The sequence below is a fragment of the Rhagoletis pomonella genome, unplaced genomic scaffold (assembly GCF_013731165.1).
Source record: "Rhagoletis pomonella isolate Grant_MI unplaced genomic scaffold, Rhpom_1.0 Rhpom_scaffold_00013, whole genome shotgun sequence".
Lineage (NCBI taxonomy): Eukaryota > Metazoa > Arthropoda > Insecta > Diptera > Tephritidae > Rhagoletis > Rhagoletis pomonella.
Genome location: NW_023458567.1, coordinates 19,067,428 through 19,093,676, shown reverse-complemented (window position 1 = coordinate 19,093,676; position 26,249 = coordinate 19,067,428). Strand labels below are relative to the sequence as shown.

Sequence of the window (26,249 nt, the reverse complement as noted above, 5' to 3'; positions counted from 1 at the left end):
TTGGTACTCATTGCAGACGAATCGCTCGATTTAGTTCATAAGACTCGAATTATTTTGCTCCAACTGAATAATTGGTATAATCACAGATCTAAGGTGGGCTTGAAAAGCAGCTACAACACCAACAACTCGCCAAAGCCGGCCCTGGCTATGATCAATGGCTGATTAGTCGCAAACACCATTATTTTACAAGACATTTTATATTTAAATCGATAAATTTAGTGGGTCGATATTACTGTTATTTAAAATAATTTACGTCAATGTTCAGTTATTTTAAGGATACCTTTTGTTTAGGTATTTTCGGAGATGATGTTTTCCTAGATTGGCTGTTCCGGGGGACCTCACAGAGACCAGTATACAGCCCCTGTGCCACCAAGAAAATGAAGGCTTAAACCTTAGTCATGATGCGCATTTTAGAGAGTTTCAATAATCTGCTAATCCTTTGGTTTGCACTTACCCCTAGAGAGAAGAAAGAGTCACAATCTTTCGAAAGCTGGTGAGTCAGATAGGAAACATGCGGGGATGCCCTTCCAAAATCATTATTTTCTTAAACATTTCTCCAATACTCAATTTGATCCCATAAAATATTAGAAATGCCTACTGTGCACCCTGCCTCCCAACCACAGACTCACTCGGCTGGGTTTTCTCATTGAATGAAGGCACTGCGACGGCGCCGACACTACATCCCAGTTCTTCAACCATAAGTCTCCATACTTGTCAGCGATGTTTCTTTGTTTTGTATTGTTAATTCACATTTTAAACTTTTTGATGGCTTTAGCGTGGCGGCAGCAGCAACAGCAATGAGCACACAGCTGCTTTTCACGCTGCCAAAGATCCGATCTAAAGTCCATATGGGAGAGATATTTGCACAAATAAAAGTATAACTATTAGCCACCAGTAAAACGACAGCCGGCGACCAGCAGGCAATAGCTAATAGCCCATACAGCAACTAGCAGCCGCCAATGGCTGGCGAAACAATGAGCCACCAAGCCTTACCGCATGCGGCCAGATTAAGCAGCACTGATAAATATATTGTAGTTAAGAAGAAACTGGAGAAGAAAAGTTGTAAGATGAAAAGGCGCAAATGGAATTAAATTGTCATTGTTTATACTCATATCTTTGTATGTTTGTGTTTGTATTGCAATATTTTGGTGTCAAAGTATTTTACATTGCTTGCCCGCTAATTGGGCTTCAGCTAGTTTATACTGAAATTGACAGCATTATTATCCTGTCAAAATAAACATACTTAAATTTAGATAAACGATTTGTAAAGCTTTACCATTATTGGCTATTTTTGGAGAGGATTATAGGCAATATGAGTCACGTTTAGCTGAGGAATTGGAATGTGAGAAGGTGGCTTAAAATTTTAAATTAATTTTTTTGGATTTGCGATTGACAGCTGAGCTTGAATAGAATTTTACGTGCAATTTTTTGTGGGTCGACTGAGTAGTTTTTCTAATATTACTTACCGCTTTTCTCATAAAGCTTTTGACTTCGCAACGCTATGGAGTATCTGTTAATAAAATTCCATTTTTGGATATCTGTCTAGCGTCCGAAACCGCCTCACTTTTCGACCCAATTACCACACCCAGCAATGAAATTTATGTACCTCAATCAACTGCATCTGTCGTGATATCTGAATGTTATCGGTATGTAGCTCACATACACATGTATGTATGTATGTATGTATGGACATGAATCTTTGACACACCCACATAGCCGGATACATATAAATATCTGCATATGTAAATCCATATACATATGTAGGTACGTCAAACCCGCACAATTTAACTGAGATTGAGCAAGAACTTATTTTGCAGCTCAGGCAAATGTGCATATGTATGTATGTAAATATGTATATATGTACATATGTAGGTGTTCCACTAATAAATACCGTCAAAGAAAAAACGCCCACATACGGTGCTAATCAACTATCAACCAATAGATAAGTACAAAAGTAGTTCAACAGTGATATGCAAGTGATATTCAAATGTAAACAGCGATAATGAAAAAGCAATCGAAAGTGTAAATTAAAATTATCACTGGTATGTAATGGGCAAACATATGATGTACATACTTATATAAAAAAAAAATTATGTACATATGTATGTTAGGGTGGGTCAATATTTTTTTACTATGTGCGTACAGCACAAAAAGATGCCTCGTGTGATTCTAAGTTAATTTGCCGAAGAAACCATAGGTCTAAAATCAATTTGGGTTATGCCAAATTGCAAAATAAGTTTCGAAGAAAATCTGAAATCACTGATGCGTCCTCTAGTGGAAGGTTTAAGAAAAAGATAAGTGCAGAAACGGATTCCTCATAGGAAAAAACGCTTTATAGCAGTTTTTTTTTTGTAATTTAGCGCTTCTTTACCTCACAGCAGAAAAATGCTAAGAAACCTATTTTCGAGATTTAGCAAACTGCGAATAAATTTTAGATCTGTGGTTTCTTCGGTAAATTTGCTTATAATTACACGTAGCATCCTTATGTGCTTTAAGCGCAGAGTCGAAAAAATATCCCATACAAATTGACCAGCCCTAATGTATATATGTTTACTGGTACTGATAAAAATACTTTGTTGGCTTTCAGTAACAGCAATTAAAACTCATTCCCTCATACAACAAACTCTTTGCAGTGTTGTTATTGGATTTTATTGCAATTCTTTGTCACTTTCGCTTTGTTTTCCAATTATCGGAACTCATACAAAATTTGAAGTTGCAGAAAGTTTTATTAAACAGCCAAGGTTTATGAACTATGAGTATCAGTTGGAAAATTGCCATAATTCGTAAATTTAAATCCATAATTCTTAATAATAAGTCAAAATTGATAATATGCACCTCACAACTCAAGGTCAGAATTCTCAATTTATGATTCATCATTTTTAATCGAAAAAATCGTAATTCACAATTAATAGGTCATCTGTCTTAATTATAAGCTCATAATTCATAATTCACAATTCAAAATTTGCAATTTACAATTCCTAAATCATAGTTCGCAATTCTTACTTCTTAACCCATCATTTATAAATAGTAGAAAATTCATAACTTTTAATATACAATTTATAATTCATAATTAATAACTCATACCACATAACTCAATGTTTATAATTAAAAGTATTTTTTCGTGATTATTAATTTTTGGTTTTTTTACTCATGAGTCTTAATAGATAATTTTATTCATGATTCAAAGCTTAAAAATTCTTAATTCTTAATTCATAATTCATGAGTTATCATTTACAATTAAACACTTCAATTAAACAATCCGTAACTCATACTTCATAACTCATAATTCATAATCCAAAGTCATAATTGAATTATAAATAAATAAATAGTTTATAATTTTTAATTCCATGACCACAATTACCGATCCATTCTTCTAAATTCATAACTCGTTATTATATATACACGATTCATAAATTAAAATTGATTGTTTAATAATAAAAACAAGTTTTATAATTCGTTAATAAGTCATAACTCCTCGACTATCATTCATATTTAACCACTAATAATTTTATAATTCTTAATTCATAGTTCATAGCACACAACTCATCACTAATCCCTAATAGTTTATTATCCCTGATTTGATATTCATAGTTTATAATTTATAATACACACTTTATAATTCATAACTCATAATTCATGACTTATAATTCGTAATTTAAAGTTAATGCTTCATAGCTCCTAATTCATAATTCTTAAACCATAATTCATAGTTCATACTTTGTAATTCCTAACTAACAGTTCATCATTGCTTATTCAGAATTTCTACATCATAATTTATAATTAATAATTCGTAGTTCATAATTCATAATCCTTAATTTGTAATTTATAGTTCATAATTTATAACGAATAATTCGTTATTCACAACTCATACTCCCTAGGTCATAATTCGTGATTTATGATTTATAATACACAATTCATAATTCACAATTTAAAATTCCTGATTCATAAGAGTTCATTATTAATAACTAATAATTCAGAATTCTTAATTCCTAGTCCATAGTTCATAATTCCTAAACCACAAATCACCTATATCTCTAATACGCGAAAGGATTCTTTGTTCACGTCATCACATTTGTTCACGTTTTACATTTTCGAAAAGGGTTGCCACCCTTTAAAAAATTTAGTTCAAGTTATAAAAAAAATCAACTACTGGATTATGATTATTAATCGAAATGGGTCTAAAAACCTTTATTTCTTAACTAAATGCAAGAAGGTTGCCACCGGTTTAAAAACCAATTTCAATTTGAATTAAGGTGGTTGAAAAATGTATCACCCTATGGGCGCCAGACGAAACAGTTTTAAGGAGGTAGTAGTTTAAAATATTTTGAAGAGTGTTGCTATCTTCTTTAAGATTCGAATTACTTAAACTTGTGTAGACACAAGTTATATGAAATAATAATATATGGGCGTCAAACAAATGAGTGGCAAGAAATCTTTAGTTTGAACAGATATAATTTTCTAAAATGATTGAAAAGGGTTGTCCACTGTTGGAAAAGTTTAATTCAAATTGTTTCATAAGTAAAATGAATTATTAAAAGTTTGGTATCAAGCAAAATGTGATTGAAAGGGGGTTTATTTCTGTACTCAATTTGGGAGAGTTGACATGTGTTTCAAAAATCAAATCCAACTTAATTCATCAGTTAATTGATATATGTATCACAATATCAAACGAAAGAGGTTTAATACGATTTCAGTTTGAAAATACTTTTAAATATGGTTGCCACCTGTTCGAAAAATGGAATTTATTTACAACTCATACACAATTTAAATGAAATTTTAAAATATGGTGTCATGCGTAAGACTTTTAAAAAAACTTTAGTTTAAAAATATGTTTGTTTGATGTTGCCATCTATTGGAAAATGTATACCTATCAACATATATGTACATATATTTGTTTGAATGCAATACTCACAAGGCATTTTTGTGATGGTCATCAGATATGCACCGTTACTTCGAAGTTACTGCTTTTCTTAGCGACTCCATGCGGAACCTCCCTTCACTTAGAAACGGCGGAACGGATTTAGACGCAACATTAAGGAGTATTTATTAGGTTTCTGAATAGAGCTGCCGCATGTTTGAAATGTCAAATTCAATGCTGGCGTTGTACATTAGTAATTCTTTAATCATATTTGCAAAATCACAATACTTAATTCAATTAATTTACTCACTTTACATTTATAATCTCACTCAAAGTCAGCAGTGGAAAAATCGCACGCGATTTTCCCTACATAATAACTCCTCTATATGAAAACCATCAACTCTCATGCTACCATCCACTGAGCATAACCAATTGGAAGAGCATAAACCGCATCGAATGCGTTCCACCACCGGGCAATATGTAAGACCGCCATATGCCACCTACCGACAGCATAGCCGACCCTCCCCCACGAGGTAGCAAGAAACCACCACTGTCAGATGCTTTTGCAAGCCAACAAACAGGCGTAACTCGCAGATGCTCAGATACTCCAATTCAATACAATCCAAATCCAATTCGATACAACCCAATAGAATGCTAAATGGATATGCTCACCTACCGGCAGCAGAGCATGAAGCTCGCTCGCAATAAAGTGGTTTGTTTTAGTTGAGGGGGGTGGTGGCGTCTGGTGGCACTTTAGCTTTGCTAGCTGGCTGCCTGTCTGGCCGGTGGTCGTGTGCGGAACTTGCTATGATGTCGTTGTTTGGGCTTGTGCGCTCAGTTGTCTTTTAGATTCCACACGGTGCGGTTGTACGAAGCGGATGGTTACGCGTGTACCAAATTTTGAAAAATTCTTAACACAGCGGTCTGAAACAGAGCACAAAAAATACATAGTACATGAATAAATAGAAGAACCTGAAAAGATATAAAATACTTTACGCTTGTAAAATCACAAGGTGTTTGTGTGTTTGTACCCCTGCATTATTATTGTTGCTTGCCTGTTAAGTTGAGAATTTACAACAAAAGCTAAATTAAGTAGTAAAGTGGACGAACGTCTCGAGCGGTAGAGGACAAACAATTGTCAAAGTGGCAACGATACCAAAAGTAAATAAACAACTACAACAATAGCAACAATACATGCATACATACATAGGTAAACAAACAAAAGCAGTTAATATACAAAAAAAACAGCAGCAAAACAAAAGTGAGCCAGAAGGCAGACGAGACCGAAGAATCGAAGCGTAGCGCATCGAAACGGAGCGAATCGTGGCTGAAGCTGAGCGAGCAAGTGCTTCAAAACACAGTAAAATTGCAAACGAAACAAAAATAATAATTTAAACAATTTTTTTTTAAGTTTGTAGCGCGGTCTACACATTGCGCAACGGAAACGGACATTGCGTTTTATTTTCTATTGAAAACCTTAAAAAAAAAACAGACGTAATAGGTATACGTCGGCCGCGTGTGTGTTTTGATTGCAATAAACAACTTGAAAATCCAAATTTGTTGAAAGATTTGCTGTAAATTAGCAAAGGTTGTGTACCAGCAAAAAAAAAAACACAGTGATAAAGTAAACTGCGAGACGCTAAAATTTGCTGTTGTTGCTTTTCTGTATCTTCAAGTGCAGTCTGCGTCTTCTTTTCAGCCGTCACAACAACAGAGTGTTTTGTGTAATGTGAGTGTGTGCCGAAAAAAGCTGAACCGAAATTAAGTAATAAAGCGAGAGGCAATAAAAGGCAAACAGCAGTGAATAATTAAAGAAAAATATTTAAAAAAAAGAACAAGTATAACAATAACAAAGTATTCACAATTGGCTGCTTAGCTGAGTATGTGTACGCAGCAATTGCGTAAAATTTTCATATTTTTTTCTATTTCGCTTCGAGGAAATTTTTTGACTTTGCCGGTACTTGCTGTTTTAAGTTTTTTTTTTTTTTTGTTTAGCCTAGTTGCGAAAAAAGTAATGTAAATTTTGATTTTGTTGATTTTTTGTTTGTTATTAATTTAAATTAATTGGTGCAAATGCTAATTCGACGTTTACAGTTAGCATTAATTTTTTAATCTTTAATTTTTTAAGCTCTTTAGCGGAGTTCGTTTAAGCTAAAAGGCATTTTTATGACAAAAATTAATTATGACCAAACAAGTAGATTACTTAAAAATAAAATTATTTTTTATTGATTGGCACATGATTTCCCACATGTTTACTAAATAAAAATCTTAACCCTTTACGACCGATTGCTAACTTTTTAATTTTTGGCTTTAATAGAAAAGTGTGAAAGTAGTTTTTTTCTAAATTTTTTGTATTAAAGACAAAATGTCACGCAGTTATTTATACAGTGGCTATTTTTGAAAAATGTCGCTAAATTATATTGATTTCAATTGAAAACCAGAAAGTCTGAATTTCCTAATTTGTCTGCTGAAAATTTAAAAGGGTCAGCCTAAAAGTGTAAACCGTCTTTTGTTTTCTCTCTGTGTTGAGTTCTTTCCTCCAAATGGTAAAGGGCTCACTACTGACAGTATGAAGAATACCTACACAAAAAGCCATTTGCTCAGAAATCGCCGTGAAATCGTGAAATTTTTCATTTCACACGTTGGTGCAACGAGTAGAAAAATTCCGATGCGTCGAGGCAAAGCGTTACTATTTTCGATGTTTCACGACGTATCTACATACTTTTGACTGAATGAGCAAGCCTATGTATGTTTGTATGCCAAATTAGGTCCGACTTTACAAATAAATTTATTGCACCCCTCGTTTTTTTTTAGTTTTTTATTCTTTATAAAATCACGCCCTAAAAAACGTTTATCGACGCATTTTTACAACGTCGAAATGTGATACCCACAATGAGCCCACGCGTAAAAATCTGAGCCCAAAAATATTGACACCAAAATGTAAATATACGCCTTTCATGTCTTTAGAAAACCAGTGATATTGAATTATTCGATAATTGCAATAAATCAAAGCCACACTTCATTTGCATAAACCTTCTAGATTTTGGTTGTTGTTCTGCTCACGCTGGCATAGAACCTGTTTCACGCGATTGCAGTCCACCACCTACTTAAACAACTTAAGCAAAGATGTACGGCTAGGTGGTGGTGGTTGGCCAACAAAAAGCGGTGCAATGGAGCTACATACATTTAGGCGGGTCATTTTTTGTTTTTTACAATGCGCATAGTATTCTTTATGTAACTCTAAGCAAATTTGCCGAAGAAACCATGGGTCTACAATTAGTTTTGAGTTTGCCAAATTGCGATAATAGGTTTCAAAGAAAATATGAAAATTTTCACTGTTGCGTTCTCTGGTGGAGAAATGGACTCCTCGTGCCAAAACACCTCTTACAGCATGTTTTTATACAAAATTTAACCACTTCTTTACAACACTGCAGCGAAATGCAAAGCAACTTATTTTCGCAATTTGGCAAACTCCATTTTGATTTTAGACCCCTGGTTTCTTCGGCAAATTTGCTTTGAATCACACGTAGAATCCTTCTGTGCTATACACATAGTCTAAAAAAATCGCCCATACAAATTGACCCTGCCTAATGTACATACAAAAAAATATATATTTATGTAAATGTTAATATGTATGAATCTTGCAGATACATATGTATGTATGTATAATAAAGCTCTTTAAATAAATCAACTTAATTTTTTTTGCAAGAAAACTGAGATCCTAAGAAAATTTGAATGCAATTGCATATTTGTCTTTTGCTAAATTTTGTTCACTATAGAAATTATTGATTTCCCTTTACGCATGTATATACAGTTATCTCCTGTACAGTAGTATCTATAAATACTTTGCACTACTCATCTAGTAAATTCAGCGCAAATTCCTAAGAATATTTTTTTTTGTCCTTATCTTCTGAAACCAGAAACGTTTTTTTTTGTGCCCCTTTACGCGCTAGCCAAATGTATTTCTGTAATCAAAGCGGCGTAAACAGGTTAATGGGATTTTGCAATGCATTGCACTTAAATTAGATCACCACGAATCGCTGAAGTTGTATCAATTCAGAAGTTTAGTTTATTTCGCATTGCCAATGCAATTTCGAAGAAAAAGTAAATAATGCAAGAAAAAATAATAAAGAGAAGACAAGAAATAAATAAAGAAGATATACTACACATACATAAATCAACAAATTGCTGACCACGCTGGCGCCAATAATGTCTAAAATGGCAATTTAGAGAGGGGAGAAAAAGATGTATAGGTAAATGAGCATATGTGCTTAAAACTTAGCAAAGTACAATTGCAAAGCAGAAAGTCTTGGAGAAATAGCTAGAAATGTTAGAAATGTTAGAATATCGAAAGAAAAAAGACGAGAGTTAAAACTTGTACTGAAGCACTAAACAGCTTAGGTCTAGTAACACGTGAATACACACAGATGTATCTACATATATATCGCTATAATTCGAGCCAACTTAACGCTTGCTAGCCACGTTTTGCAGATTGTAAAATTATTCTTATACTCGCAAGCATAAAATGGAGTAAATTTACATTAAAATATATGCAACATATATTTGTATATACATACATATGTGCATATCTATATAAATATTTATGTGAATATATATATAAGTGCTTATGCACATATGTACATACATATGTATGATTGTTATTGAACCCATATCGCAAAACATAAATGTGCACATATGTATATATGTATGTACACAAGTAGATATTTATGTACTTGAAAGCAAGTTTACTCAGACGCAGCCTTGTTTCGTTGGCGTTAATTTGCTGTAAACCGTATAAATCACAACTAACTCCACATGCACACCAAAACACATATGTACATATATGTGTATGCCCATCAAAAACGTAAATCCAAAGATAGGTGTGAGAGCAGTTGGGGTAGAGGAAGCGTCAGGTTATGCTACGCTGAATTTTTCATGGCACTGATTTCGTAGATTTTCAAGCAATAAATTAATCTTCTTTACGAACATGTTAACAGAAAATAAATATGTAATTAATTTTTAATTAAATAAAGTTAGCTTAAGATCAAAGAAATATGTATGAATAAAATTAAAATTAAATGGAATTGAAGAAAAAAATTCAAATAAATTTAAAAATATAAAATAAAATAAAGTGAAATAAAATTAAGTAAAATAAAAAAAGATTACAAAATGTAAAAAAATAAATAAAATAAACACAAATAACAATAAAATAAAGTAAGATAAAATAACGCAAAATGAAACAAAATAAAATAAAATAAATACAACATAAAGTACAATGAAGTAAAGTAAAATAAAATAAAGAAAATAAGAAAAGATAAACATAAAAGAATTTAAATTAAATAAAAATAACAAATATCCATGCATATATCAATATAAAAATATAATTAAAAGCCATAAATAAAAAACCTAAACAAAAAATTAAATAAAGTTGAATTGTATAATTAAAAGTACAGAAAATAAAATAACAACAGAAATAATAAAATAATATAAAACAACGTAAAACAAAAGAAAAATAAACATGACAAAATAAAATAAAATAAAAAATTTATAAAAATCAAGTTAAGTAAAAGTAATTGAGAGAGTAAAATAAAAAAATAAATTTGTTTAGTCCTGTTTTCTGTTGACTGTTTTTAAACTTTTTTTGCTTAGATTTGCTTTTTCAGAGCTTCATATACACTTTTTTAAACCCAAATTATTCCATATCAGTTAAACGATTTTTATTGTAATAAATGTTTCACTCTTAAAAAATTGTTTATCTAACGGATCGTACACTGTAAAAAATGGAAAACAAATGGCAAAAGACTGTCCAACACAGTACAAAATTACTTTAAAAACCTCGCTGTTTATTTCTTAGGACGAATTCAATAAAACGTTAAGCGCAAATAACTCAATGAGAACGTAAGCAAAAAAAACTTATTTATCTTTCCAATGCACTTTCTATCGATATTTCCTACAGCGTACTGAGCAAAGATATCGATATCAATAGTTATCAAAAAATATGTTTTGGATTACTAGGCAGCAATTTTTGTAGTTTTCACAACTCTCACAAAATTTTGGAGCATTATGTTTGCTAAAAAAATTTAAATTTCCAACCAAAATGAAAAAAGAAATAAAAAAAACATTTATAAAATTTTGAAAATTGCAACCAAGAATAATTCCGAAGCAGTTGTAAAAAATTCCAGCTGTAGTACATATGTACGTATGTACATCGTTGGAATTTTGACTTCAAAAGGCAGCAATGAAATATTGGGGTTGTGAAGAAAAATATCTTAAATATTAATGTGTAGTATTTTAAATTATGAAGTCTGACGTAACTTTCATATTCACCGTTCACTTATAGTCTAGAGTTTAGGCAATGTATGGGGTCCGCAATGGTCTCCAGCTAAGGGGATTAAAAAGGATTCGATTTTTTCTCTGCTCCTAACATAGATAGTAATTTTTTTTGGAATGGGACGAAAATGTAGAAAGTTCTATAAGAGATTTACATTTTGCGCTTTAAAAACAAATGATATTTAATAAATCCATTTTATCTTCTGAAAATACTGTTTTTTTAGAACGCTGTCTTATCACTAAATACTATAAAAATCTGGGTAAGAATTTTTTAAACATTTTAAAGCAAAAATTTAATTCACAAAAGTCTTGTACCGGCAAAGTTTAATAAAAATTTCATCCTAATTGCATTGTATAAACACCAAACCACAAAAGGAAAATATCATTAAAGTGTCCGTGTTATTTTTTTCGCAATTGTTATACATATATATTTCGTGAATTAATTGAGTAAGCAATACGTAATTGCAGAACAAAATGTGCTGCTAACCATGTAGGGTTCATACACATGAATGAATGTACGAGTACATAAAATATTGTTTATTTTTTTTATAAAACCATTTACTAAATGCATTTGTAAGTATGCCAGTAATGCTTATTTATACTACTCTATTTACTTAAGCGTATAAATATAGTTATAATGTATGTACATATAAGTATGTATATTTATTTCACACATAAGTGAAGAGATATGTGTATCGTATAGGTACAATGCAATTATTGCCATTAATGCGTTCTATTTTATAATACTCATTATCGTTCAACCAATTCAAATTGAAGGTAAGCAAAAATAGCTTTATTTATTTGTCGGTAATTAATATGTGCAACTTATGGAACCGCCTGTATGCAAGTACTCACATATAATGCTGCAAATGAAGGCGTGAATGCAATTAAAGTGGAAAAGCAGAAAGAAAAAATTTTAGCGTAGCGGTACTACTACGTTAGAATTATAAAACAGTAAAAGTTTGAAAAATAAAAACATCAAATATTTATAATTTATGCATGCAAATATACCTTAACTGCGGTCGCACCTCGGCAGGCAATGGCTAACCTCCATGAAAAATAGCTTCTTATAAAAATACAATCGCCATTCGGAGTCGGAGTAAAACTGTAGGTTCCTCCCCTTTGTGTAACAACATCAAGGCGCACGCCAAAAATCGGAGGAGAAGCTCGGCCTAACTCTAACATATGTGTAAGCGCCATTCCATTATTACACCATGTGACACTAAATTTTACACACAAAAAATGAATATATTCTCGAAACTATGGGTAAATTATAATAAATCTGCGTAGGTATTTAGTACTTTGAAATTTAAAAAATGTGATTAATAAAAAATTCAGTGCAATGTGGGATAACAATAAGGGTATCATATAGAAAGAAAAAAAATCTGTATAATTATAACAGAATAAATTTTTTGGTGCATAAAGACGCATGGGTATGGAAAATGTCCTTTACAAATTTTGTCCTTAAATTTCCTTGAATATTTACAATATTTATTTTTCAAAAAAATTATTGTTTGAGGACTAACATAAAATTTATTAAAAGGTCATTTTCAATACCTGTTCGTCTCTCATTTGGTACCCATATTGTTATTCTACACTGCACAAAATTTTTTTAATTAATCATATCTTTAAAATTTCAAATTCTGACACCTGAGTGAAAAACGAAAAACGCAGTTTTACTGTATTTGGCGCATAGTTTCGTGTGTATATCGATCATGGAGCTCTGTTAGGCGAAACAATTAGATCTGGATGACAAAGGAGGGCAGACTAAGCAGATCATATTATGTGCCACTGTGAATACCGCACAGGAGCCAGACTTGGCTTCCTAGTTTCACCATACCTAGAAGCACATGATCTAATTGGCATTCAGCAAAGGAAGCTCCCGGGGCTTTGTAGCAATACATGGATTAAAGACCTATAGCTAGATAGAGATTTGTTGACAGATCATTCCCGGTCGCGGTAACTCGGTGACCTACTCCATCCTCGAAATCTAATCTTATCTTATTTAATCCTAAAACATTTCCCCTGTATGAACAAAGTCGGATATTTTCGAAGGCGTTCGTTTAAATGTTTCAGTTTATTATTTAGTTTGCTTATCATAGATCTACTTTCCGTATTATTTGCTTTGTTTGCTAATAAATAATAAAAAAAAAATTAGGGCACACAAATTAAGGAAGTAAAATAATTGAAGCCATTGAACTCTTAAATAAATAGATAGGATGAAGTACCCAGCCTTAATTTTTTAACTGATTACATGTGACATACTATAGTATAGAAATTTGAGTGCATAACAAACTAAAGAAAAAGTTAAAAGGCTCATTTCAAAACTCAGGCATATTTATATACGAGTATCTACACCTAAATGCTGAAAAATATTTACGTATGTATGTATATTAGAGGTGCAAAACTATCGATGGCACTATCGATAGTATCGATGTTTTTTATTTTTCCCTACTATCGATTGTTTTTTGGTCCTATCGATAGTCCGACAGACATGTGATTCAGTATTTATTTTAGTTTTATTTCTTCTTTTCTTTTCATTTCTCTTAAACATCCAAGCTGAAATAAAAATTTGATTGCTACTTTTTTAAAAGAGTAATGTCAAATTTCGAAAATGACGGAAAACCTTGCATCTTTTAAAATACCGCTAAAAACTGATACAAATTAATTTATACCAAAACTTCCAATATTATATATGAACCACTATTTACTGTTTAATAAAAGGTAGATAAAAACCATTACTTCTCAGATAAAAAATGTTTTCTTCTTCTAAAATTGAAATTTACTTGATGAATGCCTTATATACGACGGAGGATATCGAAAACCACAAATATAAAATTTCAGTACGCCAAATTTTATTCCATTTCAATTCATTTCAAATTTTCAATAACTTTACTTCTTACTTAACGGTTCAACAATTAAAAAAAGTGTCCAGCAGTTTACAAGGTTATCGAAACGTAATTTCGGAATATATTCTTAAGGAAATCTTCATACGAAAATTGAGCCAAAACCATATAAATACGATACTATCGACGATATATCGATAGTTTTGAAAATAATATCGAAAACTATCGATGGCCTGACTATCGATAGTTTTGCACCTCTAATGTATATACACACATATGAGTCATTCCATCCAAAATTTATACCTCAAAATTTTTTTTTTGTTTGTGTCAAGTTTTTTTTTACATTTTTTTATCGAAAAAAAGAAGACACCTATTTTTTATTTTATCAAGAAATTACGAAATCTCGAAAAAATACCGAAATTTTGAACTCGTAGTTTTAAATTTTTTGCAGTTATAAATTATTTGTCGGCGAAAAAGGGTTAAGTGGTCAAAAAGTGCGTAATTACCTCGGCTTTCCATTAGAGTGTGAGATAGATTTAAATTAATAAATTTTAGAATGGAAAAACCAAAACTGTAGAAGTTACGCTGCCAGTGCTACTCGTAACTTTTACAGTTTTGTTTTTTTATTAAAAAAATGATAAAAAATATATAAAAAATTATTTTCATTATTTATTTAAATCTATCCTACACTCTAATTGAAAGCCGTGGTAATTACGCACGTTTTGATCACTTAACTGTTTTATTAACTACAAAAAATTTAAAAAATATACTTCTCTGTATTTGTATTTATTTTGATGTTTTCCCAGCACAACTGTGAGTTCAAAATTTCGGATTTTTTTTTTTGAGATTTTCGGATATTATGATGAAAACAAAAAAAATAGATGTCTTCTTTTTTCGATAAGGAATGTAAAAAAAAAATATTCACACCAAAAAAATATTGAGGTGTAAATTTTGCATGGAATGTGCCATATGTTTCTCACTCCTCTTGTTTACTCTGTTTTATTCTGTGTTCGTAATGCTTTTATCATGAATCACTTGACTTGTTCAACGAATTTATTGTTAGTCGTAATCAGTGCGCTGAAACATTAAGCAATCGATAATTTGTAGGGCCATTATAAAGGTATCTAGATTTTTTTCTAGACAAAGGTACTCATATGTATGTATCTGCATGCGTATGTGTGTATGAACGAAAGTGTGTGTATGGATATGTCCAAAGTAAAAACAGGCAAAAATTTTACTGTAGACAAACTCAACACACTTCGTTATCAGCTGCGTTAGCACTGAATAAAAAAGGTGTAGTCAAAAAAACCAAAAAATAATAATGATGAAATAAATGTGTATTTAATATCAACACATGGCCATCGAAAAACATAAAGGGTGATGCATTTTTTAGCAAATCGTTATTATGTAAGCAAATTTTTTACTCGAACGCTTCACTCTCTCAAACACGCTTAAATACAGTCAGTGTCAAATGTAAGTGCACACCTTGTTCTAAATAATATAAAATTCACAATTATTTTCATGAAATTTTTTTTCATTAATTATTTATGAAAATATAGTTCATTCTATAACATAAATTATATAAATCAAAGTTTCACACTTCATACAAAGTTCGCAAAAATTCTAACAATTTTCATCAAATTTCAAAATTTTTATTCAGAATTTCTAGAAAATGTTTGAGTGTGCAGTTTTGTATCCCCTTATATTTTAGTAAAAGAAAGTGCAAGTTTTAGGTCCCTAGATATTGCCGTTGATTTTTTAGATTTTATTTTTGTGGAAGGTGTTACTTCCATGTAACCCGTGATCAAAATTTATTTTTATATGGAAGAAAATACGCAACACCCTCCACAAAAAAAATTTTAAAAATCAAGTGTTTTCTAGCTCTCGGGAGCTATTTCTTCGACGATCTCGATGACCTCAAAGAGGTGAACGTCAGAAGTCTTTGCACATTCTTGCTAAGCACCAAGTGGTTTACAGGGGATGGGGATAATTAAACAACCCTCATGCGGTATCACAAAGGACCCTGAGTCTAAGTGTGTCCTACTTCCGGACTGCCGCCCAACCTAACCTAGCGACTATACGTAGGTATGTACATACATTAGGGCGGAGTAATTTACTCGGACCGAAATTTTCGAAGAAATTGTATAGCAAACTCAAATTCTACTATTAAATCTAAGAAAAAATAGCGAACATACTAAATACCAACAATGACGCTAGAACTCCCAATTTTCAAAAGAAAAAGAAATATATTGCATGAAGAAAACAAACAAATTTCTAAATAAAATATTTATTTCTTTCGGAAAAAATTATAATACATATTATGTAATTATTTTTAAGTTTTCTATTTTATTCGACTTTATTTTTTATTTAATTTTTACCTGCTTTATTTTATTTCATGATAACGTATTATATTATATTTTTTCTATTACACTTTTTTTACTTTCTAGTATTTTATTACTTACTTCATTTTATATTTTTTTAATTCTAATGTCATTTTAATTTATAATGTTTTAGTTTTTATTCTAATATTTCTCAATTTCCATTTGTTTTTATTCTACTAATTTTTTAACTTTATTTTTATTTTATGTCCGTTTTCTCTCTCTTATATATTTATTTATTTTTTTAATCTTTTAATAAAAATTTTCGTTCTTATTTTTAATTCCAATTTTACTTTTAAATATCCTTTTTTATTTTATTATTGTTTTTATTTTTTTTGTAATTTGTGCTTTTTTAATTTATAATACTTTACTATTATTTTTCGTTGTTTTCAATTTATAATTGTGTTGTTTTGTTGTGGGATAACCTGTTTTACTATACTTAATTTTATATTTGTTTTACTTATTTTTGCTTTCATTAAATTTTTATCTTAATTTGATTTAAGTAAAGTTTTAATTTTTTTGTTTTCTAGTATTTTATTAGATACATCTTATTTAATGTTATATCTTTTAAACCATTTTTTTACTTTACGTTATTTTCATTTGTAATATTTCTTTTATTTTATTTTAGTTTTTTTCTAGTTTTCCTCAGTTTTAATTTATTTTCAATCTAGTAATTTTTATTTTTATATTTTGCCTTTTTTCTTTACTTTTATGTTATTTTTTTAGTTTAGTTTATTGTTTTTAAATTTGTTTTTCAATAAATTTTTTACTATATTTTTTTGGTTAAATTTATTTTATTATTTTCTGTTTTGGACTTTACTTTTGAATATCCTTGTATTTTATATTGCATTATTATTATTTGAGTTTTGCTTTTTCAATTTTCTCAAATTTATTTTACTTTACTATTATTTCATTATTTCCATTTTAACCTTTCAATGCTGTTATTTTATTTTATTTTTATTAGATTATTCGTACCTTAGTTAAATTTAAAATTATTTTTATTTATTAATCGACTTCACAAAAAGGAGAAGGTTATCAGTTCGTCGAAATATTTTCTTTTTATGAATGTTACCGCATAGCTTTAGACCAGCGGTGGTCCCATTCTAATTTAATTTAAATCCGATCATTGGATCATGAAGAGATTAACGATAATATTAAATTTTTATATGAGAATTGAGTCGGTTTTGTTTTTTGCTTAGAAATTACTTGTTTTTAATTAACATTTCTTTGTTTTATTTTATTTTATTTTATACTATTTCTATTTGGTTTTATTTAATTTAATTTCTTTAAATCTTTTTGTTTACTTGAATTTTATAAATTTTTAAAATATTTTAATTTTGTTTAATATTTAACACTTACTTTATTTTACTTCGTTTTATTATTATTTTATAAAATATTTTGTTTTGTATTATTTTCGTTTGTTAAATTTTTGTGTCCAAATTGGATCACTTTATACGCCTCTGCACGTAATGTCCACATTAGACTCTAATCAAACACACTTTAAAATTAGCCGATAGCTGATATGACATTTTAAGTGCTTCTATCACACACTGTCAGACATTAAAATAAGTAATAATTACAAAAATATTTACAAAAATTTTAATTTTGTAGCTTTCATTATGCACCAGGCGTAATTTGTATGTCACGCATAGCGATACAGATAAAAAAGAATAAGAAAATAATTTTCACGCATTAATAGCACTTTTTTCAACATAAAATTATCGCGACGCCTTTGCTTTTAATTATCTACTTACGCACAGGCATTCATATCTGCCGCAATCTATACTTTCCCCATTCCCTTGCATTCACAATTTTTTTCACGTGCCCGCCACGTTTTTTTTTTTTTTTTGGCTACACGATTTTGTAATAATGTTCACGCACGTAACAGTGCGTTGCTACCGAATTAAGCATTTTCACCCGCACACTAAGTCCCATTTGCGCTCTTACCTATACACTATTTACTCCCTTTTATGCTTTGCCTTTGGCTGTGTGCCATCAGTTGTTCGCACTTCAAAACCTGTAGTAGCGCAGCAATAGCGGTGCCATAGGTATTGTGGTTGCCATATCAGCTACATTCTTTTTGTTATTTGTTCATAACATTCTTCTATTTGCATACTTGTGATGTTGTAAGATGACGATATTTTTTGTTGTAGACAAAATAATCTTTATATCGTTGGGATACATCCCATTGCTGGCTTACCGCATAACATTTTATCATTGTCTTTCTATTGTCCGCCAGCTATTTGAAGAGTAGTGTATCAAAATGTGATTTCATGCATAAATTCCCAGCACAAATAATGGACTTCCACATATACCTTTATACCAATTCATTCTTCAGATAACTTCTTTACCTGTCTGCCTATTTACCTTTCTTCTTCTTTTCTGCGGCAAGTAAACACACGCGAGTCGCCGCCATTAGCGGGTTTTCTGAGATAAACAAATAAATAAATAAACAACTAGGCTTTTCACTCCGTCATTGTTAGTGAGTGATTACCTGTTGGTTCAAAGTGTAGTTGTTGTTGTTTCCAAATGCCTACGTTGGTATGTGGTTACTATTTGTATGTATCCATACATAATCATTATTCTTCCGCGTATACACTTCCTTTACTGCCACTTTCAAGTATAAATACCACAAATGCAACCGTGACGACCACACGCCGCCAATGCGGTCCATGCCAGTAATAGCGCCACCGCACGTATCATTCATAAGACTAATGAGATAATTACGAAATGACAACTTAAGTCAAACAAGTGGAATATAAAAAAGTGTGTGGAAATCGTGGAAAAAAAAATTAAATGTGATGCCAACTTTTTAAATTTTAGGCGGACGGATAAATACCGAAAATTCCACACTTATTTGTCTGCTCTGCCTTACTTCGATGAAACTATTTGTATAAAAAACCTTCTACAAACCTTTAAACGCCCCTTTTAGGTATAAGAGGAAGCTAAGCGGGACTGATTTGCAATTCACTTAAGTGAGAGATCTTCGTGTCCAATGGAAATGCCCTATCAAGCGATCCCTCCACGATCAGGCAGCCAGGCTCGACTTACTTTTAAGTAGCTTAGCATTGATTAGGCAACGCTTTAAACCGTTTAGGCCTGTTTTTTTTTTGCGTCAGTGCAGTTATTGAGCCACCATATAGTCTTATTGCGTTTTCTTTTCCACAGAAAAATGGTGCCTTCGCTGTGCTCTCTACGCACAAATACTAAGGAACGGCAACATTTTTTGTAGAAAAGAAAACGCTATTAGTTTAATCGCTCTGCCCAGTGGAGCCAATTTTTCTAAAGTAGTAACCCGAGACTCGGTTTTCTTGTCCATTGACTTCATCTGATTTTTAGACAGCTACTCTGGGTTGATCACTTTGTGATAAGAAAATAAGGGGCTTTATTCAACTCGGTCAAATCGCTTAAGCGGTTACAGCGCCAAACAAGAAGAGGAGAAACAAAGATCGATTACGAAGTTGGATCGGTAACAGTAATAAATATTTCGTATGGGCATTCTATCAGTTATTTTCTTTATTCCAAGATTCACTAAATTTGTTTCGCAGTTCTTGACCCAAAGGCCCACTGCTGGGGACTCCATAGTCAATTGATTAGTGCTCAGGTTATGTTAGGTTGAAGTGACTGGTGGTGGTCATACCAGCGCACTCCCCTCATATGTATGTATATAAACCACTTGATCAATCGCTGTATGCTTTAACTTTGCTATATCTATCAGGTCGCAAAAAGTTTCAGCAGTTTAAAACTCAGTCTTCTCTTACAAAGTTTGGCAGATTCTTAGAATAAGTGCCTTATGGATTCGAGGTCTTCCTCGATTTTGCAACTCCTGCTACGATAAAATGACGTCAACTGTCAACAGATTCAAGAACAAGAAAATTTCTCCTTTGTTCGGCGTAATTTTGTCGTGCTTCGGGATGGAGAAGATCGGCATCCCAGAACGCTTCTGAGACAGGAAAAGTGGACGAGAACTCCACTTCCTTGCAAGCTCGTCCGCAATCTCATAGCCTGGTCCCTGCACTCATACCACATAATGTGTAAACTGCACCGCCTTGACATTAAGCGATCCGATAAAGCCAAGTCTTTTAGAGCTGTCTGACCTAATAGAAAAATGAAGGGATGAATATTGGCACAGCCCCGAGATGCAGAGAGTCAATTGATGAAGAAGAAGACGAAATGGCATCTGATCGTACTAGTATTTCATGCGCTGGCACTTTTCCGTTGGCAGTCATCAACATCCTCTGGTAAGTTCGGCTTGGAAGGTACTTTAATGGTCTGGTTGGTCTGGGTTAATGGGCCTAATTGTTCAAACACTCCTACGCCAACTTTGTTATCCAATGTGGTTATGTTAGTGTAAAACTGAGTAGTCCCCGGAACTTCTGGGTCCATAGCTGCTTGCTAGCGAAAGGGGATCCTTCTCTTTGAATACGAAACACATCAGTCGTTAACTAGTAGAATTTTGTGAAGTTTATCAGCCTGTTTCTATAGACATCCACAGAGAAACAAGTATACCAAAAATTTGTTTAACGCCAATGTCAACAGTGTAAATCTTGGGAACTGTCATCCCAATCTCACTAGCCGTCTCCGCAGAGATGCCACGTCCTCCTTGTTTGTGATTATGGTCACAACCTCTATATCTAATAACTTTCACTCTGATATTTGAGTTAGGCTTTTGCTCCATGAATCCAGTTGTCTTTTAGAAACACAATGATATCCAAGATTTTAAGCCGTGGAAGTTTTGGATCTCTAATTGCTGGTTGGTTAAAATGCTTTACACATTGTTAATCTAGTGCTTTTAGAAAACTTACCTACTCAAACTGAGTGTCTCTGAACTTGGAATTGGCGGCAACAAGAATCCACTAAAGTCTAAAGTCTTGTCTAAAAATATTCCGAAATAAAGGACCTCAATAGACTTGACTCGGTTCAAGACAAGTCTATCTTTATCCTGAAATCTTTTACTATATTCAAATCAAATCAAAATTTATCTTTTCTATCGTCAAATCAGGCAATCTGCGACTAATGACTTAGAAGAAAACTCATAACCTTAGAATTCTGCTTTTATTTTTGTATGTGCGGTTACTCTCAAATCTACAATCTGCCAGTGAAATCCGCAACATAAATTACTTTACACGCGCCACCATGACTTAAATAAGACTTCCGTTTTTTTGCGAAATCCGCCATTCACCAAACCTGAAGCTCGCCAACAGTCGTTGCTGTGGAACGAAAGGCAGCAGCTTCTTGATACCCACTCATGTTCTAGGCAATAGCAACCAACGCGAGTAGCAGCAGTACATCGTTGGCCTGCGCCAACTCATTGGCAATGCGTCCGCCTACCAGTTTCGCCTTTTCCGTTGAACTTGGCGGTCCCAAAAGCATAGAAGATGCTCATACACATCGGTTTGCCTAACTAACTACTTACTTATATGTAAGATATGTATCTGGAAGATATGTATGCTGACTTACAAGATCGTTTGCCATGAGGCGGCAGCTTCCCACACTCACTCACTCGCTCGCTACCACACAGCCAAACATTCGCTTTGTGAAGCCTAAGTGCTTTTATGCAAAACTTTATAATAATTAAGTTGAATATAATGAACTCAATTCTTTCTCTAACTCGCCGTCATCTTCTTTGTCTCGAGCACTTAGCGGCAGCCTACAGTAGTTGATGTTGCTGATGTTATTGCTTTTGTTGTGGTAATTAAAAATGCGCGCTTAATTTGTTGCTAAATTTTTCGGGTTGGGTTGAGGTTGCTCTGAAGCTGATGAGTTGGCGGAGTGGGCGGCAAGCGGAAAAACCTTGGCAAATTTGTAACTGGAAATTATAAAAGAAGGAATTTCATTGTTCACTTGTAAATTGTGTAGCAAGCAGGCTATTGCAGATTGGTAGGCGTGACGCAGAATTTTGTGTTAGCTGCCGAGCATTTTGGGCTAGACAAGACGCCGATGTTTTGATGAACGCATAGGCTCAGCAGCAATAAATTTTAATTACTTGCTTGGACGTAAGTAAATAAGTATCGAATTTAATAGAATGAGTCTGTTCAGGCATGTGTTATTGTTTTTTTTTTTTTTGTATCTAAGTACTTACTTGGCGATCGGCAAAAAAAAAAGTTCGTCTACATTGGGTTCGGTCAAGCGGCAAGTGGGCTGCTTTCTAAGACTTTGCTCGTATAGCATGGAGACAAAATACTGTGTTTCGAGGATGAATCCTAACCATGTCTTTGCATGTTCCAAAACAGTTTACATTTTTCAAATAACTAGTCTATCGAAAACCGAAATGAAGAATTTAAGGAATTAAAGGCAGATGAAAGTACAGTCTTTTCAATAACTTCTTCTAAAATTATGCCTTCCAAACTGATGGGAAAAAAACGCGCGAAGTTTCACAAGGCCTTACATCGGTGGTGGGCACCGGACAGCCCGCGAGCAAAGTCTTATATATTCGATATATTTAGGAATGAATTTCTGCAAATGTGTCTTGGAGGCAAATCGCATAAACTGGTTTACGTAAAACAGTCTCAGGTAGTAGGAAGATTCTCTAAAATATAAAAATTAGATTGTTGTACCTTTTGTCTTACTCAAGTCATTATAAATCATCTAGGCGCACTCGGTAGGGTTCAAAATTTGGGTCGCATTTTGCGTGGAGTGGTGGGTTTCAAGACCAGAATCCGAACTTTCAATTTGTTTCTTAGGTGCTGGTATCATTCATCCGCAGAAAATTATGGTAAACCAACTACAAACTTAATGAAAATACATAATCAACCAAGCTGATGGTATTACCGCGGGCGAAATGTCTCTATTTTGGCTATTAGTAAAGTGGCACACTGGTGTATAACTTGGTGCAAAATCACGAATTTTAGTATAAATCTGATTACTTGTACCGAAATTCACTCTTTGAGAGTCTGTGGAAAGAAGTGTTCCACGCAAACCCATTGGCTTCGATCAATAGGCAATGGTGGGGAAGAATGTGATACTAGAGTTCACTCTTTGATGCAAAACTTTGTGCATTTGAGCGAAATTGCGAAAGTCTGCAGTTTTTAACAACAAATATATGGCGCTGTTATGGCGCGGATTCGCGCAAACACACAGCAAAGCAACAAAACAAAAACAAATGTTTGCCTTTCGCATTTTTACGTCAAAGTGTGAACTCTACTGATGTGTCTGTACGCACTACTACTTTTTGTGACCCATTTTCTTTATGTGCAAATTTGGCTGATTCTCAACTTTGAAGATAGTTACACAGGCAACTAAAAATTGCTGAGAGAGTTGCTGTTGAGAGTCTACCATTTCTTCAAATACATAATTGTCGTATCGAAATTATATCATGTGACAGCACTAGTAGTAGTTATCGGTATAGGTAGTTTTCTCCTTCGATCCATCACTATTTGCGTCGTTTTTGGCGGTCGAATTCGTAATTTTTGTGTTGTGTCGTTTCGTACTGGTACATATTTTATTGAGCGAAGGGAATTATAAATAAGTTCCTTAGCAAAATTTGTAAGTTTGAACAATTGCACATAGTTAAGTTGCAGTTTGAAAAAGAATTAAGATGAAAATGTGATTTTATTGCAATTAAAACTTTTTTTTTATTAAAAGTAATGCGAATTTAAAAAAATCGTAAAAGATGTTATATTGAAAAAAAAACCAAAAGAACTTACTGCTTCTGTTTATTGAATTTTTTATATGTTGACGATATTGTACCTAATATGAGTAATTCTTAGAATTTTGTAAAAAATTATAGACAATTGGTTAGGTTATTTACCATTGGTCCCAATAGAGCAATAGGCTGCAACTTTAAAATTTATTTTAACCATAGTTATTTGAAAACTAAAGCATCAATCTTTTATTATAAATTGATTGCACCTGTGGCGTTTGAGATCTTTATCTCTTCGTTGGGATTTCATAAATAAAGACAAGCTTTTCAACTTCGCCTCCGCAATTTTACAAAGTCATAAGAGAACGCCCACAATGCGTATGTGTTTATTTATGTATGTATGTACATAATGAAAACCATAAAGAAGCGGGTGATTTGAAGCATTTGATATTAATTATGAAATAATTGAGATCTTGAAGAAATATGTATCTCTTTGAATTTGAAAATGTTTATTTAAATTTTATTTTTTATTTTGTAATATTTTCTTTGTGTGCGCATTGTATCACATAAATAAATATTTAAGTACAAGCATAGCTCTGTGGACTGCGTCTAACATGCCGCCATTGTAAATGTAATTTTATCATACGTTTTCGCAGATTCAATGCCAACTAAAACATACACAGCGTGTATTTGCATATATACATAGTGGGTTTCCAAAACCGGTTTTCGAGTTATTTGAAAAAAAAAACCGGTTGCCAATTTTGAAATAAAAAAGAAAAAACGGGTAACCCGGTTTTATTTTAAAATGCTTATCTTGGTATGAAGTCAGGACCAAAATATACAATAAAACTATTAACAGTAATAACTTTTATTAAAAAAATAACAAAGCAAAACAAGTACAAATTTTTTTGTCACAAAACTAAAATAAATAAAAATCAGTGAAAAATTCACGTTTGGCATTTTTTTAATACTTTATTCTGACCTTTTTCGGTTTTGAATAGTGCTCTTGCCGCACGAAAGATCCATGGTTCAATTTCTGGTTCCAACAATATCAACAGGAATCAGATATGATATACTATTCATCTCCAAATAACCTAGGGTATAATTTTGAAACTAGTTAGGGGCTTCCCTTGAACTCTTGAACTGCAAAACTTCGAAAAAAGTAATATGTAGCTTTACTCAGAGGTCAAGATTTGGATGAAATGAAAAAACCGGTTTATTCGATCAAAAAATGCGGTTTATTCGATATTCGAAAAATCAAGATTTCAAAGAACCGCCTACAGATTTCCAAAAAAAAAAAAAAACCGAGGAAACCAGTTTGGAAAACCGAGTCAAAAACACCGTTATGATTTTTATAATAACAGGCCTGTTCTGCTTGTTACCGAACATTTTGTAACCGGGAAATTTTGTTACCAACATTGACACCACTTCTTGTAACCGCAATTATAGATATTTACCTTGGTAACGTTTTCATTTATGCAGAAATTTAGCTGTGAAGTTTTGTTGAAATTCTTGTGTTGCATATTTCACGAAGCAATATTTTGATATGTGCTCATGCGATGGTAGCAAACTTTACCGGTTACAAGAGTGCGCAAAATGTGAAAAGGGTTTAAAAATCGTCAGGAACTTTATTTACCGGTACGTCACCAATGCAGAATAGCATTGTAAAAATCATAACTTAATCGTTAATTTGTGATTTTTATTTCTTTATTTTTGAGCGTTATTTTATGATGAAAGCATAAAATAATGATTACTTTTAATCTAAAAAAATAAAATAAAATAAAAATAAACAATTAAAAATTATCCCAAAAATATAAATAAAAAATTACGATTTTGCAATGATTTTAAATTAAAAATCCTTCATAATAAAGATTATTTTCGGTCCCTGAAAGAGAAATTTCCTAAACATTTAAAAAAAAATATATAATGAAAAATTTTAATTTTTTTAAATCAAATGAATTCAAAAAAATTTGTTTGGAGATGAATATATTATTATTTAATAAATTTAATTAGCTCAAATATTATGGTTTTTTTTCTAACCAATTTTTGTAAATTGCTCTGCAAGTACATTTCACCTTAATATTGAAATGCGTCATTATACAACGGCAATATTTTTACATACATACGTGCCGAAGGTAATACGCTCAATCTGCAATTCAAACTTCCCTAGGTTTGCATAGGTCTACTCGTAGGTATGCAAGAATTATGACATATGTGTGCTGCTGAACCGCAGAAGCTACAATGAAATCTGCTGT

The 26,249-nt window shown here is 32.2% G+C and overlaps 1 protein-coding gene across 6 annotated transcripts in view; it reads left to right on the top strand.

The window, feature by feature from the left end:
- LOC118748925 (protein sprint) overlaps positions 1-26,249 on the top strand; it is a 513,519-nt gene that overhangs the window by 244,450 nt on the left and 242,820 nt on the right. The window contains exons 1-2 of one of the 6 annotated variants that reach the window (XM_036483670.1): positions 5,666-6,019; positions 6,107-6,738. The exons of 2 other annotated variants lie outside the window; for them this stretch is intronic. The gene's annotated coding sequence lies outside the window, so the exon portion shown is untranslated. Of the gene's footprint in view, positions 1-5,665; positions 6,739-26,249 lie in introns of those variants that run through there. 3 more of the 6 variants (XM_036483672.1, XM_036483671.1, XM_036483669.1) reach the window with 3 other exon arrangements.